Genomic DNA, 19,922 nt, shown 5'->3' with positions numbered 1-19,922 from the left:
TCCTACCAGGCTACGTGAGCTGTAACTGGGTGAGCCTAGCATGAAAGCGGCAATCATAAAATGCTTGTTTATGGTACTCTACTGGATGTTCCGGTTTATGATGAACATTAGCGAACCCCACCCTGCCCCGCCCCTGGAGCTGATACGGGATACGAGAGCACTGTTTCTCTCTCTCTCTCTCTCTCTCACACACACACACACACCCCTTCATCTTTATAGTAATACTTCAGATACTATTTTTAAAACTAACCATATTATTGTCTTTTAAAGTATAATTTATTTATTTAAACAGGTAAAACATACATACGGTTCTAAAGCCAGGAAGTATAAAAAGGTATACAGTAAAAAACCTCCCACTTAACTATCTACTTAGTTTCCTAATCCCCCAGGTTACCACTGTCACTGTTCTCAGCAAATCCTTTTAAAGTTTCCTTATGCATATACAAGCAAATACAAATATATATTCTCATTCCCCTTGTCCACACAAATGGTAGCACAATAAATGCACTGTCCTGTACTTTGCTTTCTTTTTTGAACTATGTATCTTAGAGAGTTTTTTACACATCAGTAAAGAATATCATTATTCTCTAAAAAAAATTTTTTTTTAGCCAGCTGTAGAGTCAGTATATGAATATATCATAATTTACTAGGCCAATCCCCTAATGATGGACATTAAACTTGTTTCCAACTTTTTGCCGTTCCAAACACTGCTGCAATGAATGCCCCCTGTAAGTTACTTCACGTGTACGGGGCCATATTTGCAGGATAAATTCCCTGAAGTAAAAGTACGGGGTCAAAGTATACATGCATTTGAAATCCTGATTTATATTGCCAAATAGCCCTCTTTATGGGTTGTACCAGTTTAAAGTCTAAGCAATGCAGGAGAGTGCCTGTTTCAACAAGCCCTTGTCAACATAGTAAGCCATGAGAGGCCTGAATTTATACCAGTCTGATAGGTATTAAAATATGGGATCTCAGTGTAATTTTAACTTTTACATCTCTTATTATTAGAAAAGATGAGTTTTTTTTTTTAATGAACTAAGTATTCATATCCTTTATCATCTTTCTATTTGGCTTATGGTACTTTGTTTTAGTTAAAACTTATTAATTTAAAAAAGTGAATGCCAGCTATGTACAAGGACATAGCAGTCAACAAGACTGCCCTCATGAAATGATTTCAAGCAGGGGAAGACAGATAATAAACAAAATAATTACAGATTGGAATAGTACTATAATAGGGTGATGTGATAAATACATAGAATGGGACTACTTTCAAGTAATGTGACCAGAGAATATCTTTCTGAGGAAGTGACATTTGAGCTGAGACCTGAAGGATGAAAAGATGTGAAAGGGCTTTGGTACTGTAAAGGATTAACTCAGCAGGTCAGGGGTGTCCAAACCCTGCACACACCAAAGAAAGATCTGGTCTGCTTCCTAGGAGATAACCTCTAAGCCTTTGGAATAGGCTGCCTGTTAAGAGTGTTTCTGTTTACATGAGGCCTTGGGTCACATTGTTAACAATGTGATCCATGGTGGGAGTCTTGGGCCACATGGTATCTGCTTGACCTTAGGAGGGGCTACAGAACTATGTTCAGACATGTCTACAGGACCAACCCCCAATAAAACTCCTGGACACCAAGGCTCAAGTATGCTTCCCTGGTGAGCAATACTCCGTGCATGTTGTCTCACACTGTTCCTGGGAGAATTAAGCACCGTTCGCATGACTCCATTGGGAGAGGACAACTGGAAGCTTGGGCCTGGTGTCTCCTGGATCCTTCTTGCCCTTTGTGCCTTTTTCTGTAGCTAACTTTAATCTTTGCCTTTTCACTATAATAAACTGTAACAGTGAGTATAATGGCTTTTCTGAGATCTGTGGGTCCTTCTACTACCTAATCACTGAACCTGAGCATGGTCTTGAGGAACCCCAAATATATGTGTACACTGAAAACTCTAAAATATTGCTAAGAGAAATTAAAGATCAAAAGCAAAAATAGACAAATGGGACTACATCAAACTTTAAAACTTCTGTGCATCAAATAAACAATCAACAGAGTAAAAAGGCAACCACAGAATGGAAGAAAATGTTTGCAAATTACATGCCTGATAATAGGTTAATATCCAGAATATATAAAGAACTCCTAAAATTTAACAACAAAGAAACAAATAATCTGATTTTAAAATGGCGAAAGACTTGAATAGATGTTTCTCCGAAGAATATATACAAACAGCCAACAAGCATAAGAAAAGATGCTCAATATCACTATTCATCAGAGAAATTCACATGAAAACTAAAATGAGATATCTTATATGCATTAGGATGGCTACTACCAAAAAACCAGAAAATAACAAGTATTAGCAAGGGTGCAGAGAAATTGAAGCCCTGTTGGCGGGAATGTAAAATGGTACAGCCGCTATAGGAAATAGTATACAGGTTCCTCAAAAAAATTAAGAACAGAATTGTCATATGATTCAGCAACCCCACTTCTAGGTACATATCCAAAAAAATTAAAAGCAGTATCTCAAAGAGATATTTGTGCACCCATGATCACTGCAGCATTATTCACAAGAGCCAGGAGACAGAAGAAACTCAAATGTCTATCAATAGACAGATAAAGGAAATGTGATACATATGTACAATGGAATATTATTCAGCCTTAAAAGAGAAGGAAATCGTGTCACTTGCTAAAACATGGATGAATCTTGAGGACATTATACTGTGAAATAAGCAAGTCACAAAAAGACAAATACTGCATGATTCCACTTATATGAAGTATCTAAAGTAGTCTAACTCAAAAAAAAGTATAACTGTGGTTGCTAAGGGCTGTGGGGATGGGGAAATAGGGAGTTGTTCAATAGGTGCAGAGTATCAGTTTTGCAAGTTGAAAAAGCTCTAGAAATCTACTGTGCCACAATGTGAATATAGTTAACACTACTGATGTACACTTAAAAATGGTTAAGATGGTAAATTTTAAAATTTATGTCATGTCATTTATCACAATTAAAAAAATTTTTTTAAAGACCTCAATATTTGATAAATGTAGAGCTATACTGTGTATTCATGGATTGAAAGACTCAATATTGTTAACGTGTCAATTCTACCAACGCCACCCCCCCACCCCACTGCCGAGTGATCTGAAGGTTCAATGCAACCTCAACTGGCTTTTCTGTAGAAATGTTTATTAAGTTAATATGGAAATAAAGGACCTAGGATATCCAAAACAACTTTGAAAGTAGGAGAACTAATGCCACAAGACTTCTTATACAGTTATGGTTATCAAAAAATGTAATACTGGCACAAATAGACAAAACAGAGAGCCCAGAAACATCCTGACACATATGGACAGCTGATTTTTCCCAAAGGTGCGAAGGCAATTCAGTGGAGAAAGGATAGTCTTTTTCAACAAATGACGCTGAAACAACTGGATATCCAAATGGAGAAAACTGAACTGTGATCCATACCTCATACCATATACAAAAAATTATACTTACAATACAGACCTAAATGTAACACCTAAAACTACAGTTTCCAGAAGAAAGTAATGTAAGAAAAAACTTTTGAGAACTTGAGTTAAGCAAGATTTCTCAGGTATGACATAAAGAAAAAAAAGATCCACAAAAGGAAAAATAGATAAAAGGGACTTTATCAATATTTGAACTGATCTATTTCTGTTCTTTAAAAAACACTGTTAAGAAAATAAAAAGACAAGCCATAGACTGGGAGAAAATGTTTGCAAATCATATATATCATAGAGAACTTGTATCTGGAATATATAAAGAACTCTCAAAACTCAATAAAACAATCCTCTCCAAAAAAACAAGAAAGAAAAAGAAAACAAACAACCCAATTTAAAAATTGAGTAAGAGATTTGAACAGATACTTCACCAAAGATATTAGGATGACAAGCACATGAAGAGATACTTAACATAATTATTCAGAGAAATGCAAATTAAAACCACAATGATATTAGTATCCACCCACTAGAATGGCTGAGAAACTGAAAAGACTGACTGTACCAAGGGCTGATGAGGATGTGCAGGAACTGGAACTCTCATATGCTGCTGGTGCAAAATTATACAACCAATTTGCAAAACTGTTTGACAGTATCTTAAAAAACTAAATATATACCTTCTACATTGGATCATGTTCTACTCTTAGGTATTTACTCAAAATAAATGAAAGAATTATGTCTATTCAAAGATCTGTACACAAACATCCACAACAGCCTTATTTGTAATAACCCAAAACCAGAAACAATGCAAATACCCATGAACAAGTGAAGGGATAAAAAAAACAAAACAAACAAAAAAACCTGTGGTATATCTATATAATGGAATACAACACAGCAATAAAAAGGAACTACTGCCACATGCTATAAGACTGATGAATCTTGACTAGAAGGAGTTATACTGAATGAAAAAGCCTTTCAAAAGAGTATGTACCATATGATTTCATTTATATAAAATTCTACGAAATGAAAACTAGAATACAGTGACAAAAATCTGATCAGTGGTTCCCTGGGAATAGACAGCAGTTGGGGAGGGACAGGAGGGAGAGATTACAAGGAAGCGTGAGGAAACTTTTAGGTGCAATGGTTATGTTCATTATTGTGACTGTGGTGGTGGTTTCCAGGGTACAAATATATGTCAAAACTGATCAAAGTGTATACTTTAAATATGTGCAGTTCACTGTGTGACAATTATACTTCAATAAAGCTGTTTTTTAAAAAGTGTTTTTCTAGGGACTTCCCTGGTGGTCCAGTGGGTAGGACTCCATGCTCCCAGTGCAGGGGAGCCCGGGTTTGATCCCTGGTCAGGGAACTAGATCCTGCATGCATGCTGCAACTAAGAGTCTGCATGCCGCAACTAAGAAGTCCTCATGCCGCAACTAGGAGTCCTCATGCCACAACTAGGAGTCCACATGCCACAACTAAGAAGAAGTCCACGTGCTGCAACTAAAAGTCCACACATCATAACTAAAGGATCCTGCATGCTGCAGCTAGGACCCAGTGCAGCCAAAATATATATATATTCATTCATTCATTCACTCATTTATTTATGGCTGCATTGGGTCTTGGTTGCTGCGCGTGGGCTCTCTCTAGTTGCAGCGAGCGGGGGCTACTCTTCATTGTGGTGTGAGGGCTTCTCATTGCTGTGGCTTCTCTTGTTGTGGAGCAAGGGCTCTAGGGGCGCAGGATTCAGTAGTTGTGGCACACGGGCTCAGTAGTTGTGGCTCGCGGGCTCTAGAGCGCAGGCTCAGTAGTTGTGGTGCACGGGCTTAGTTGCTCTGCAGCATGTGGGATCTTCCTGGACCAGGGCTTGAACCCGTGTCCCCTGCATTGGCAGGCGGATTCTTAACCACTGCGCCACCAGGGAAGTCCCTAAATAAATAAATATTTTTTTAAAAAAGTGAATGTTTAAGAAAAAAGTGTTTTTCGCAAAGAGGTGTGTAGAGCCTTTGAAAACTGTCACATTAGGAAGGTGACACTAGAACTACTGAGGGATTTCCAAAATGAAAAATCTTGGCTAAATATTAGAATGACGACTTAGCATTATTTTTAAGGCTAATTAAAAACAAACTTTTTACTATGGAAAAAGTTAAAGCAAATACTGCCAGAAGTGTATAATGAAGCCCCACGTGCACTTTACCAGCTTCAATTATTGTCATCTCATGGTTAATCTTATTCCGTTTGTTTTCCCACCCACTTTGCCCCCAGTATTATTTTGAGGCAAACTCGGATGTATCATTTCCTTCATAAATATTTTAGTATATATTTCTAAAAGATAAGAACATAAAGGTCTCTTTGTGTGTGTGGCTTAGTAGCTCATTTCTTTCTTAATTAAAAAAAAAAACTTTATTTTTTAGAGCAGTTTTAGGTTCACGGCAAAACTTGGCAGAAAGTACGAAGAGTTCCCATACACCCTACACCCCTTGCCCCACACGGCCTTCCCCCATCAACATCCTACACTAAAGTGGTACATTTTACAATCAACAAATCTACACTGACACCTCATTATCACCCAAAGTCCATAGTTAGCTTTAGGGTTCACTCTTGGTATTGTACATTATGTGGGTTTTGAAGAATGCATAATAAATGCATCTACCATAGTACCATATAGAATAGTTCCACTGTCCTAAAAATCCTCTGTTCTCTGCCTATTGATCCCTCACCTTCCCCCTATGCTCTGGCCACCAAGGATCTTTTTACAGCCTGCACAGTTCTGCCCTTAAAGGCTATTTTTAAGATTCAGAAAAACCAGTGTTGTAGCCATTATAAATGATTTCACTTCAGTGGCAGAGGAAGGATTATTCACTGTATAAATGTTGTAAGTTTCAGGGAGGGCAGGGTCCTATGGGAAGTGGCCAGCATGTGGGAAGTGAGTTCCTATGAAGCCACAATCCCCAGAGCTCCTACACCACTACATCAGAGGCTTCATTTTAATTCTTTCTCCTTTCTCTCACTTCAGAACATGATGCGAGTACAGGTCAAGCCACTAAAGCATGTGGACCCTCAGGCAGGGATAGTTCTCAGGCAGCAAAAATTGTGGAGGTATTTTCAATAGAGCATAGGGCTTGCCCATTTTTTTTTTAAACCTTGTTTTCTGCCTGCCTGCCCCCGGTTTTTAGTTTTATTTCTGTAGTTAAAAGAAATATTATAAACAAAAGTTTATAAACATTTTTAGAAGTTTTAAAAAGTGTTATCAACTTGTGTTTATAACATAGAAACTAAGTGTCCTCCCTAATCTCTGTTCCACAATATGAACATGGTAAGCAATCTGATGTACTTTCAGATACTTTTAAAGCCCTGTTCTGCAATTTGCTTTTGTTACTTAATGATATGTCAGATACCTTTCTATACCAACACTTGTAAATACACCTCAACTTAAACACTACAGTAACGGCACAGTAATAATGACAATTATGATAATAATTGCTAAGATTTATTGACTATGTATGTGCAAGACACTCTAAGCACTTCAGATGAGTTGTCTCATTTAATCCTAATAAAACTCTGAGTTTATTAATATTCTAAACTTCATTAACAGATAAAGAAATAGACGCTCAGAGAGATCAGATAGTGTGCCAAAGCTCCCAGAGCTAAGAAGTTCTAGAGCAGAGATTCTAATTTGGACAGTTTAGCCCAAAGATCGTACTATTCGCCATTACCTTATACTACTGACTGGGTAAACCATAAGAAAAGACTGAGGTTATCTCCAAATTCTCACTGTTACAAACAATGTTTCAATAAATATTCTTGTCTATATTTCCTGGCACTCTTATGGAAATGTTTTTATAGGACAAGTTTCTAGAAGTGGAAATGCCAGGTCACAAGGTATATGCCTTTTTAGATTTAATTGCCAAATTATCTCCAAAAGGCATGTATATGTAGTGGACTCACTTGAAAACTTGCCTCCAAATAAACACAAATTTAACTCCCGTGAACATCAAACAACAATGCCTATTTCCCCACACTTTTAGTAGCAATGGGGATCAAGCCTTGCTCGCTGATAGAAATGAAAACCTTTCATTTTTCACCTATGTTTCATTACTAGTAAGGTTGATCAACTAGTCTTTTCATATATTTATTACCATGTATATTTCTTCTTCCTCATCCATATACATGTATTGCTCGTATCCTTTGGTAATATTGTTTATGAGTTGTTTATGTCCCTTTTGGCTTCATAAGAATTCTTTGTATATTAAGATATATCTGTCATTAGGCATTATAAGCCTTTGCCCAGTTTGTTTTTTGACTTTGTTCATGGCAGTTTTGCCACATTTAATTTTATAATTTTGTATTGCTGAATATGAACTTAGATGATTTTATAAGGAAAACAACTCATTTTTACATCTCAAATTCTAGTGTTTTTCAACATACACACATAGGTACATAGTTACAGTGAACATTCACAAATATTGCATCCTACTTTTTTCATCGAATATTATTTCATGTATACATTCCCATGTAGTAAGTCCCATGTAAAAATTAACACTGTATTCCATTATGTTGATATAAATATATCTGCATATTATTTACTTACTTAAAGATGGATATTTATTTATAAGAAAAACTATCAATCTTATAAGACTTTATACATATTGTTTGGATTTCCACAAATAGAAATGTGAGGCTCCTAAGCCCTGCACTGTAGGAAAAACTAGAAGAGGAGCTTAACTGAAGAACTGGCAAGTTATGTGGAAACTTGAAAATATTTATTAATCATACGCAATATGTTTCCAACAGCAAGCAGAATTCCATCCAGCACCTGCCTAAGCTTTGTGATTGCCCAGAGTTAGAGCTTTAACCATCACTCTGTCATCAAGGAAGGTTGTCATTTCCCTGAACAGTTGATATAACTGGTGAGAGATAATATTTAACATTTATGGTGCTGTTGTGTTAGGCTTGAACCTAGAGTTGTTTTTTTTTTTTAACAAACTATGAAGATCTGTGCCAAAGATTTCTGACTTTACTTTCATGCAAAAACAAGCATGTTCCTCTGGAGGTCACCAAGATTTTACGTTCTTCTTTCTCCTTATTTCATTTTGGCATAAATGGGAAAACAAATTCATTACCATAAACAGTACAGTAACACCATCATCCAAAGGCTGATTGAGCCCGTGGACCCGATTCAGCTTAAATTTAGATCGCTCCTTTCATTTATTTTTTTTCCCCTCAAGGTCCCAAGTACTTAATCACCACTTTCAACAGCTTATAGGTTTGCATTCTATTTAATTTTATACGATTTCTCACACTTTAAAAAAGTGACCCACTATCATCTAGAAAATGAGGGGGTTAGTTCTGCCAGTTTATGATTTGCTAGTAACTTAATAAAGTTCTCTGCATTTAATATTTTGAATTCAGAAAAGATACTGCAGATGACCTTCTTTTATAAAGACCAGACACATTTTAATGTTGTAAATTTAGCAGCTGAAGGTAACGATTTACATGTCTTCTTCAGCAATTGCTTTACATAGAGAATTATTATTGACCTTTCAATGGATTACTACTTTAAGGCTTCTTTTTTAGTTAGCAAATGACTGATTTTTTTCTATTCTAAATCAAAAAGGCTGTTGACAATTTATTTCCTTAAGGACTAGAAAATCTGGGTCAGAATAAACTAATATGAATTAAAACACTGAGCATTCAATTTATAAATCTAATTGTTTTTCTCTAATGTCACTTTCCCTTTAATTCTTTATTCAAATATAGTGGTTCTCAAATTATGGCCCCTGGACCAGAAGTACTGGCATGATCTGGGAATTGGTCAGAAATGCAAATTCTCTGGCCCCATCCCAGGCCTACAAAATCAGGAATTCTGGATTTGGGGCCAGAGAATTTGTACTAACAATTCTTCCAGGGATTCCAATGCACACTAAGGTTTGAAAGTCACTGCTGTAACATACATCTTATAAGGCTTAATTAACAATATAAACGAATTTTAGACTTACTTCAAAAAAATCACTTCTTTGTATCTTAGAAAAGCAAAAAGGTCTCAGCTAATCCACATAAAAGTTGTAAGTCTACATCAAATCAAAACATGAACTCTACCCATCAAAATTTTGCACCAGAAAATAAAACTTTACAAATTAATAGGTAGAGTAAAAGTAAACCAAAGGATGATGACAGATCACAAACTAGAAAAAGGCCCAAATAATGTTCTTCTTAGAGCTACTTTAATATCTTACCTGCAAAATACATTTAGAAAACAAAGAACTTCCGTTATTTTACAACTTTTAAGCTTTGCCCTTTGTCAGAAACAGTTGTCATTAGTTAGTCGACCTTCCAGTCTCCAGTCCCTATAGACATAGCCAACGAACAGCAAAAACAAACATGAAGTCCATGCTAGCTTCTAGTTAGAAGTGGTGGGTAAACTAATGGAAAGTAGTAAAATTTTTGGTTGAATGCCGTCTTAAGGAATCAGGACACGCACTCTTGAGGGAGAAATAAATAAAATGGATTCTCCACTTGGTTCTTGTGACATGCCAATGTTTGACAGCTGTTCTACATAAAAACTGGAGCTCTGCCCCACATGGTGACAGCAGTGCAGATAATGACACGGTGGCAACAGCAGTGATGTGAGATGGCTAAGGAAGTGTGTCCAGAGCACAGGGAGCCCAGAGCACCCTCTCACATGAAAGATGAAGTCCTTAAGCAACTGATAAGATTCACTTCAGACTTTTATTTGCAGATAGAAAATTTAAAATTTTCTCTTGCTAATGTGAGAAAAAAACAAAAGCCGCTTTGCTCCTTTGCAGAGAGATTTGTATTGAACTGGTTTAGAGATACTGGGTGATCAATAAACTCTAAAGTTAGCTCAGAAAACATGAACGAAGTTCTGCCTTTCGGGATTTTACAGCCTAGATGGGGTCAACAACTATAAAAAAGTAAAAAATTCTAAAAAGTGAAAAGGTGAAAACGACGTAACTCCTCTCATCTGTTATTAGCAGGAATTAAGATTTTTATATGAGCTAGTTTTCTAGAAAATGAAAGCTTGCTTAAGGTGTAAGTCCAAAAACACGATATTTTTAATGAAAAGTTTCTATAGTGCACTGTAAACATTTCAGTCTTTTAAAATGGAGACTGACAAACACAACTGAAGCTTTTATCAAGGGCATAATATAAACTCCAATTACCAAGACCCCAGGCTATCATGCTTTTTAAGTTTCTTTTACATCAGCTGCTCTAATTCCCCCACTACTGTTAGTCAGTCATCATGGACACCTTGAATGCTTCTCCCCTTTCCACAGATATTCCCCAGGTAACATATTGTCCTTTTGTGACCTTTCTTTACATTCAAAAAATTTCCCCTTTAAAAATACCTTTCTTTTTAAATTATGAGATAACTATATTATAGAACATGTGGAAAAAAATAAAAGGGGAAAATCACCAAAATCACCCATCTTTTCCTTGTCAGACTTTTCTGGTAGGGGTGTAAAACAATAACTGGAACAGTTGAACATTAGCTGGACTACAGAGCAGTTTCCAGTATAGTTTACTTCAGTTCAGTCTGTCTTTATAGGATATGGAAAAGTATTTTTTGTATGCAGGGCTGTTGAATATCTTTCTTAATCTATTTTTAATTGAAAAAAAACCAAATAATTTTCATTTTTAAAAGGAAAGGATAGTTCACCTACTTAAAACATTTAAACTAGGCACCATCAACAAACTGAAGCCACAGATGGGAGAAAATATTTGAAAAGCATATAGCTAACATGAGATTAGCATCTCTCCTCCCTCCAAAAATATACTTCTACAAAATCAGTAAGAAAAAGACAAATAACCAATTGAAAAATGGGCAAAGATCATGAACAGCCTATTCACAAAAGAGGAAATGCAAATGGCCAGTAAGAAAAAAAAAAAAAAAGCTCAACTTTATTAGAAATTTGGGAAATACAATTAAAATAACATAAGATAACGTTTCAAACCCATCCAATCGGGCTTCCCTAGTGGCGCAGTGGTTAAGAATCCACCTGCCAACGCAGGGGACACCGGTTCGAGCCCTCGTCCGGGAAGATCCCACATGCCGTGGAACAACTAAACCCATGCACCACAACTACTGAGCCTGCACTCTAGAGCCCGTGAGCCACAACTACTGAGCCCCTGTGCCACAACTACTGAAGCCTGCACGCCTGGAGCCCGTGCTCTGCAACGAGAAGCCACCGCAATAGGCCGCGCACCTCAACAAAGAGTAGCCCCCACTCTCCGCAACTAGAGAAAGCCCACATGCAGCAACGAAAACCCAATGCAGCCAAAAATAAATAAATAAATACATAAATAAATTTATTAAAAAAAAAAAACCCATCCAACCGACACATAATAAGTCAGACAATATCAAGAACTGGCAAGGATGTAAAAGAATGCAAACAGCCATACACTCTTGATGTGTAACCACTTTGGAGAGCATACTGGCAATCTCAAATATAGTTTAAGATCATTATACCCAATCGCAGCAATGATCCTTGAGAAACTCACACATGTGCAGAAGGATTCATGAATTAGAATGTCACTGCAACACTGTCGGTTACTGTGAAAATCGGAAACTACCAAATATTTACGAACAGGAGAATAGATCATTTTAATATATTCACAAAATAAAATGAATGAACTAGAGATACATGCACCTATATATAAATTCCCAAAACATGTGTCTTCTGCAGCATACACCTACATATATAAATTTCAAAAATGTGGGAAGGCCTTCCCTGGTGGCACAGTGGTTAAGAATCTGCCTGCCAATGCAGGGACACAGGTTCAAACCCTGGTCTGGGAAGATCCCACATGCCACGGAGCACCTAAGCCCGTGCACCACAACTGCTGAGCCTGTGCTCTAGAGCCCGCGAGCCACAGCTACTGAGCCCGCGTGCCACAACTACTGAAGCCTGCACGCCTAGAGCCCGTGCTCCATAAGAAGAGAAGCCATCAAAATGAGAAGCCAGCGCACCGCAATGAAGAGTAGCCCCTGCTCGCCACAACTAGAGAAAGTCCACGTGCAGCAACAAAGACCCAACACAGCCAAAAATAAAATTAATTAATTAAAAAAAAAGTGGGAACTTTCTTCTACAACTTTTACACACACACACTCTATATAAAGTTTTAAAACATGCAAAGTAATATTATATAATATTCAATATTGTTTATGTTCATAAATATTTATAGTAAGCATGACAAACTCCAAATTCAGGATAGTAACTACTATCCTGGGAGAAGAAGGGGAATGTGGGAGAGGTGCTTCAATTTTATCTGTAATTTCTTTTTGTTGTATAACTAGACTATCTTTCCAAATTAAATGCAAAATTTTGTCGTTTGGTTACGATTTCATTTAGTGTACAATCAACATATAACAGGATAAGAAAAAATTTAGTAAAAAAAGTACACACAGCAAATAAGACAATATGTTATACAGTAGAGTTCCCTGTGCTATATATATAACTGTATAGCACCGGGAACTCTGCTCAGTATTTTGTAATAACCTAAATGGGAAAAGAATTTGAAAAAGAAGAAATACATGTATATGCATAACTGAATCACTTTGCCGTACACCTGAAACTAACACAACATTGTTAATCAACTATATTCCAATATAAAATAAAAGTTAAAAAAAAAAAAGGAAGAAATCAGAATGATGATTGTCTATGGTGGGCAGGAACTGACTATAATGGGCCACAAAAGTACTTTCTGAGGTAATGTAAATGTTTTATAACTCGATTGTCATATTAGTTATACAGGTATACGTATTTTTAAAAATCCATTGAATTATACATTTCGGATCTACATATTTCACTATTTATAAATTTTACCTCAACAATAAAATGATGCAATTAAAAAAAAAGACAATATGTTAAAGTTCAATAAAGTTGGGTGGCAGGTACATGGGTGCTCATTATAATATTTGCCATATTTTCTCTACATGCTTAAAATATTATGTAATAAAAATTTAAGAAATAAATATTTGGATTAAAAGAAGCCCACTAATTTTCAGCTCTCTGACTAATCTCATAAACTTCAAATCCCTTCACTGTGAATGAGATTATCTATAGCAGCCTACAAAAGGAAAACCTATTTTCTAGGCTAAGGCTGCCCTCACTGTGTCTGCTAAGGGTTGAAGAATAAAGCCACCGGCAACATTTGGCCTTTGGAAAGAGAAAAATGCTTTAAGTGTTATCTTCTACTGAACACTAACAATATATCATGTAACAATACTTGAAGTTACACAAGAAAAGTCATCTAATTGAGTAAGATTTGGTTAATCAGATCCAAAATGGTTTCAATTTCATTATACTTCTTACAGGGTAACCAACTTGATCCTATTTTCTCAGGACTGCCCCAGTTTTAAAACCGAACGTCTTGCCTTCCAGGAACCTCTCAGTCTCAGGCACACTGGGGCAGCTGGCCACCCTAACTTCTGGTCACAACAAAACTTCTGGAAGAGAATTTATTTAGCAAATCAGCTAATTTTACAGATGGGAAAAATAAGGTACTAACAAATTAGCTGAATTAAACCAAACTTACACATAGCTACTTCAAATTACAGTGGATCAAACTTAGTTCTTCCTTCTGAGGAACCTGTTTACATCTCATTCAGCCACAAGCCCTAAATGCCAATTCATCAGTGTTCTTGGACAATTCTGAATAACCGGTTAACCTCTCACTTCTTTCCCAAACTCAAAGCATTGCCACATGATATGAGTTCAAGACTTGGGATGCTCCTGACCTTGGAGGGAGATACTGAGTAGAGGAAAGGAACAGAGGCTCCACTTCTTTACACTGACCTTCACCTAGTCTGTAGGGAAGATATTCACTCTCCTGGTTTCAAAAATATTTTTAAATGAATTTTCTTTTTGTAATATCTACTGTAAAATAGCATGTTTGAGTACTCTAGAATATAGAGTCATACAGATAAGCACTTTACTAGAATAGCTATTCAAAGGAGGGGAAGACAGAGGAAAAAGGAAAACCTGCTCATTTATGATAAACATCCCCAAAATGCCAGGCCCTAAAACTACATAATGTTTGTCATAGCACCTAGCACAGAGTCCAACACACTGAAGACATTCAACATGAGAGTTTCCTCTCCTGAGTAGTGTGGAAAGATTCACTTTCCACATCTGTCAATTTGCTTTTAATTCCTCTAAACTAGTCCTGAGCAAATAAAGAAGAAATAAGTCTGATAAGGACTTTTTGTGCCTGCAGAGGCTCGTCTTGGGTACTTGTATTTAACAACTCCACTATGCAACAGCAGAAATAAAAGAGCTGCTTTCAATTAATCTGCAAAAACAGTCTTCTATATCCAATTTAAATCTGGACCTACCCCCATTTTTTCATAACCAACCAGAGCATATACTTAAACAATGGCTTCTTTATAGCTAAAAAACTTAACGATGAGATTCTTTTCCTCGTTCTTTGGGGTTTTTTAAAGTACGTTGGTGCAAAATGAATACATAGACTTCGTATCTTTCTTCCCCAGCATTTTTTCATACAATATCTCCTTTCAGTATTACAACATTTTTCTGGGGTATGAGACCGTTGGAAGAACAGAAAAAATACTGGAGTGAGTTTGGGATTAGAAAGCACAGTTTTAAGTTCCAGGTCTGTTATTTAACTTTCTATGTGGTCTTGGACAAGCATTTTAACTGTAAACTGGCAATAATACCTATCCCGTGGTAACTGGAAAATATGAGAATGCATGCATAAGATCTTCATAAGCTGTAGAAGATATTTTTAAGGAGATAAAAGATAAACTCAATTAACATCACATTATCAACAGCAGAGTCAAAAGTAAACAAATAAATGAGGTCTGATTTTCTAGACAGTGATGCCCTAATAGATATGGAAGGTACCACTGAGAACACGAGGTCTAAGACTTGCTAAAATTAGACCATGAACACATGTAATTATCAATAACAATCCTACACCATTTGTACCTCCTCTAGAGCTACCCTTTTTTCAATTTATCAGTCACTGAGGTGTTAAAAAAAAAAAAAAAAAAAAGGCAGTAAAAAATACCAAGAAAGCCCCACAAAACCTGAGTGTGAGGGATATAAACAATATTACACCAACAGTGGAGAGCTTCCTATGTGCCAAGCACTGTTCTTGGAGGGAAACAGGTAAGCAAATCATATGTAACTAGACAGTATGTTAGGAACACTGGTAAGTGCTACGCACAAGTAAAGCCAAGGAAGGGTACAGGGAGTGCCCAGTGGCAGGGAAGGAAGGCATGGCCTCACTGATAAGGTGACTCAGGAGGTGGCCTGAAGGAACTGAAGAGAGCCGGGGAGAAGAGTGGGAGGAGAACCCAGGGCCCAGAGGAAGCAGTGAGGGAGGGGGAAGATGGTGAGAGACAACAGAGGCTGGGGGAGAGGACAGTTTAAACCTCAGAGACTAGATTTTATTCTGAGATGAGATGTCTTTGGAGGGTTTGGGGCAGATGAGTGACATTTAACTTCTTAGCCGTGGAATCTTTTGTTCAAAGGGATCCACAGAAGATCAATATGTAAAACAGATAAAACAGGAGATGCTCTGGTTAAGGAAGGGGCACCCAGAGACCTACGTCAACTGTTCCCACTTTTCCCCTCTCTCCTCTGAAGCAACAGTTTGAAAATGAGTACAAAGTCTGTAGCATCCAAACTTTCACAGCCTGTACCCCAAGAACTTTATAATCCTGCCCAGCCTATCTTTTCAAAAGGCCATTCCTGGGGAACAGCAAAAAGGAGTAAGTCAAGCTGCTGACACACAGCAGAGGAGCACGAGCACTGTCAGAAAAATCAGTCCTTCGTGCCACTGCTTATTAACCACCCACCCAGGCACCAGCTGTGACAGTTCCTCTTCCCTCCCCCAACCCCTCAGGTGTTCTCTTTCAGGGCGTCCCTTGAAATTCATTTTAACTTGATTTCACTTGTTTAAAAATGCTCTAATGATGAAAAATGATGAAAAATCTGAAAGAGAAACTATGGAAATTATGGAAACACTCCCATTTACCATTGCAACAAAAAGAATAAAATACCTAGGAATAAACCTACCTAGGGAGACAAAAGACCTGTATGCAGAAAACTATAAGACACTGATGAAAGAAATTAAAGATGATACCAACAGATGGAGAGATATACCATGTTCTTGGATTGGAAGAATCAACATTGTGAAAATGAGTATACTACCCAAAGCAATCTACAGATTCAATGCAATCCCTATCAAATTACCAATGGCATTTTGGAGCTAGAACAAATCATCTTAAAATTTGTACGGAGACACAAAAGACCCCGAATAGCCAAAGCAGTCTTGAGGGAAAAAAACGGAGCTGGAGGAATCAGACTCCCTGACTTCAGACTATACTACAAAGCCACAGTAATCAAGACAATATGGTACTGGCACAAAAACAGACATATAGATCAATGGAACAAGATAGAAAGCCCAGAGATAAACCCACACACCTATGGTCAACTAATCTATGACAAAGGAGGCAAAGATATACAATGGAGAAAAGACAGTCTCTTCAATAAGTGGTGCTGGGAAAACTGGACAGCTACATGTAAAACAATGAAATTACAATACTCCTTAACACCATACACAAAAATAAACTCAAAATGGATTAGAGACCTAAATGTAAGACTGGCACTATAAAACTCTTAGAGGAAAACATAGGAAGAACACTCTTTGACATAAATCACAGCAAGATCTTTTTTGATCCACCTCCTAGAGTAATGGAAATAAAAACAAAAATAAACAAGTGGGACCTAATGAAACTTCAAAGCTTTTGCACAGCAAAGGAAACCATAAACAAGACGAAAAGACAACCCTCAAAATGGGAGAAAATATTTGCAAACAAATCAACGGACAAAGGATTAATCTCCAAAATATATAAACAGTTCATTCAGCTCAATATTAAAGAAACAAACACCCCAATCCAAAAATGGGCAGAAGACCTAAATAGACATTTCTCCAAAGAAGACATACAGACGGCCACGAAGCACATGAAAAGATGCTCAACATCACTAATTATTAGAGAAATGCAAATCAAAACTACAATGAGGTATCACCTCACACCAGTTAGAATGGGCATCATCAGAAAATCTACAAACAACAAATGCTGGAGAGGGTGTGGAGAAAAGGGAATCCTCTTGCACTGTTGGTGGGAATGTAAATTGATACAGCCACTATGGAGAACAATATGGAGGTTCCTTAAAAAACTAAAAATAGAATTACCATATGACCCAGCAATCCCACTACTGGGCATATACCCAGAGAAAACCGTAATTCAAAAAGACACATGCACCCGAATGTTCATTGCAGCACTATTTACAATAGCCAGGTCATGGAAGCAACCTAAATGCCCATCAACAGACGAATGGATAAGGAAGTTGTGGTACATATATACAATGGAATATTACTCAGCCATAAAAAGGAACGAAATTGAGTCATTTGTTGAGACGTGGATGGATCTAGAGACGGTCATACAGAGTGAAGTAAGTCAGAAAGAGAAAAACAAATATCGTATATTAACGCATGTATGTGGAACCTAGAAAAATGGTACAGATGAACCGGTTTGCAGGACAGAAGTTGAGCCACAGATGTAGAGAACAAACGTATGGACAGCAAGGGGGGAAAACCACGGTGGGGTGGGGATGGTGGTGTGCTGAATTGGGCGATTGGGATTGACATGTATAAACTGATGTGTATGAAATTGATGACTAATAAGAACCTGAAGTATAAAAAAACAAACAAAACAACTAATACAAAAAATAAAAAATAAATAAATAAATAAATAAAAAATAAAAATGCTCTAGCGGCGCAGTGGTTGAGAGTCTGCCTGCCAATGCAGGGGACACTGGTTCGAGTCCTGGTCCAGGAAGATCCCACATGCCACGGAGCAAATGGGCCCGTGAGCCACAATTACTGAGCCTGCACGTCTGGAGCCTGTGCTCCGCAACAAGAGAGGCCGCGATAGTGAGAGGCCCGTGCACCGTGATGAAGAGTGGCCCCCGCTTGCCACAACTAGAGAAAGCCCTCGCACCGAAGCAAAGATCCAACACAGCCATAAATAAATTAAAAAAAAAAAAATGCTCTAGCAATACAGTGTCATCTGCCTCTGCTGACATATCTCTGGATAGAGTCCCCTGTCAATTGATATGGTAGGAAAATTCTTCCTCCACCAGTGTTATTTCTTCTCTCAGTAATGACTTCCCAGTTTGCTCTATTCTAATCCTATGCACCCATCAAAGTTTACTTTGTGAAGCCCTCCTCCCACATTTTGACCCTGAGTTGGAATCCTAAATCTCTGGAGTGTGAAGGGAACTTCCAGGACACCTAGTGCTCTAGTTCACAGCTCATTCCACGAACTAACCCTCTGCAGATCTGGCTGGTAGTCTTCCAGCCTCCATAACTGCTTTTAGTGACATGCACACACTAGCCCACAAGGCAGCCTATGCTCTTTCAAACGTAAAGTACTTGTGTGGAAATTTCTTTTTACTGATCCAGAACCTGTTTCCTTCTATCACTGGTTCTGCCCTCTGGTTCGAATAGAGGAAAGTCTGCCCTCCGCCCCCCATCCCCTGCATCCAGCATAGCTTACAGTTGGCCTTGTGTTTTTCCCCATTCTGGCTCCACCTCTACAAATGCGGCTGATGCCCCAGCCATCTCACAAGCCATCTGTGGACTCTGCCTTCAACCTGTAATGGTTAGCTAACAGAGTGGCAGGCAGCTCTGGTCTGTGTGTGCAGCCAGTTAAGTGTCTGTGTCCCATGCCACAGACTACACCCCGTTCCTGACTCTCTCCTTTGACCTACCCTAGGACTTCTACCCTTAGCCCTGCATTCATCTTTCGGTCAATGAGCACTTACTGAGCACTGTCAAGAACCAGGCTAGGGTCTTCCCTGGTGGTGCAGTGGTTAAGAATCCGCCTGCCAATGCAGGGGACACAGGTTTGATCCCTGGTCCGGGAAGATCCCACATGCCGCGGAGCAACTAAGCCCATGCACCACAACTACTGAGCCTGTGCTCTAGAGCCCGCGAGCCACAACTACTGAGGCTGTGTGCTGAAACTACTGAAGCCCGGGCACCTCGAGCCTGTGCTCCGCAACAAGAAGCCACCGCAATGAGAAGCCCGTGCACCGCACGAAGAGTAGCCCCCGCTCGCCACAACTAGAGAAAGCCCGCGCGCAGCAAGAAGACCCAACACAGCCAAAAATAAATTAAAAAAGAAAAAAAATTAAGAAAAAAAAAAAAAAAGAATCAGGCTAGGCACTGAAAAACTAAAAGTAAATAAAATGTACTCAGCTCATAGAAGAATAAGAGCAAGCTAGGTAAAATAATAAATATTCGGGGAAGTTGGAAAAGGCGTCAGAGGAAGAGGTGATGCCTGAGCCAGGGAGGAACTGTTTCAACACCCAAGTCTCACACAGCCTTGTGTCCCCTGCACCAAATGGTACAATG

General features: G+C 38.0%; 1 protein-coding gene across 3 annotated transcripts in view; it reads right to left on the bottom strand.

Annotated features, from left to right (window-relative positions):
• PSEN1 (presenilin 1) overlaps positions 1–19,922 on the bottom strand; it is an 87,867-nt gene that overhangs the window by 58,334 nt on the left and 9,611 nt on the right. The window lies entirely within an intron of this gene.

Source organism: Balaenoptera ricei, chromosome 2 (genome assembly GCF_028023285.1).
Source record: "Balaenoptera ricei isolate mBalRic1 chromosome 2, mBalRic1.hap2, whole genome shotgun sequence".
Lineage (NCBI taxonomy): Eukaryota > Metazoa > Chordata > Mammalia > Artiodactyla > Balaenopteridae > Balaenoptera > Balaenoptera ricei.
Note: the sequence above shows the minus strand (reverse complement) of the source record. Positions and strands in the feature narration are given on the sequence as shown.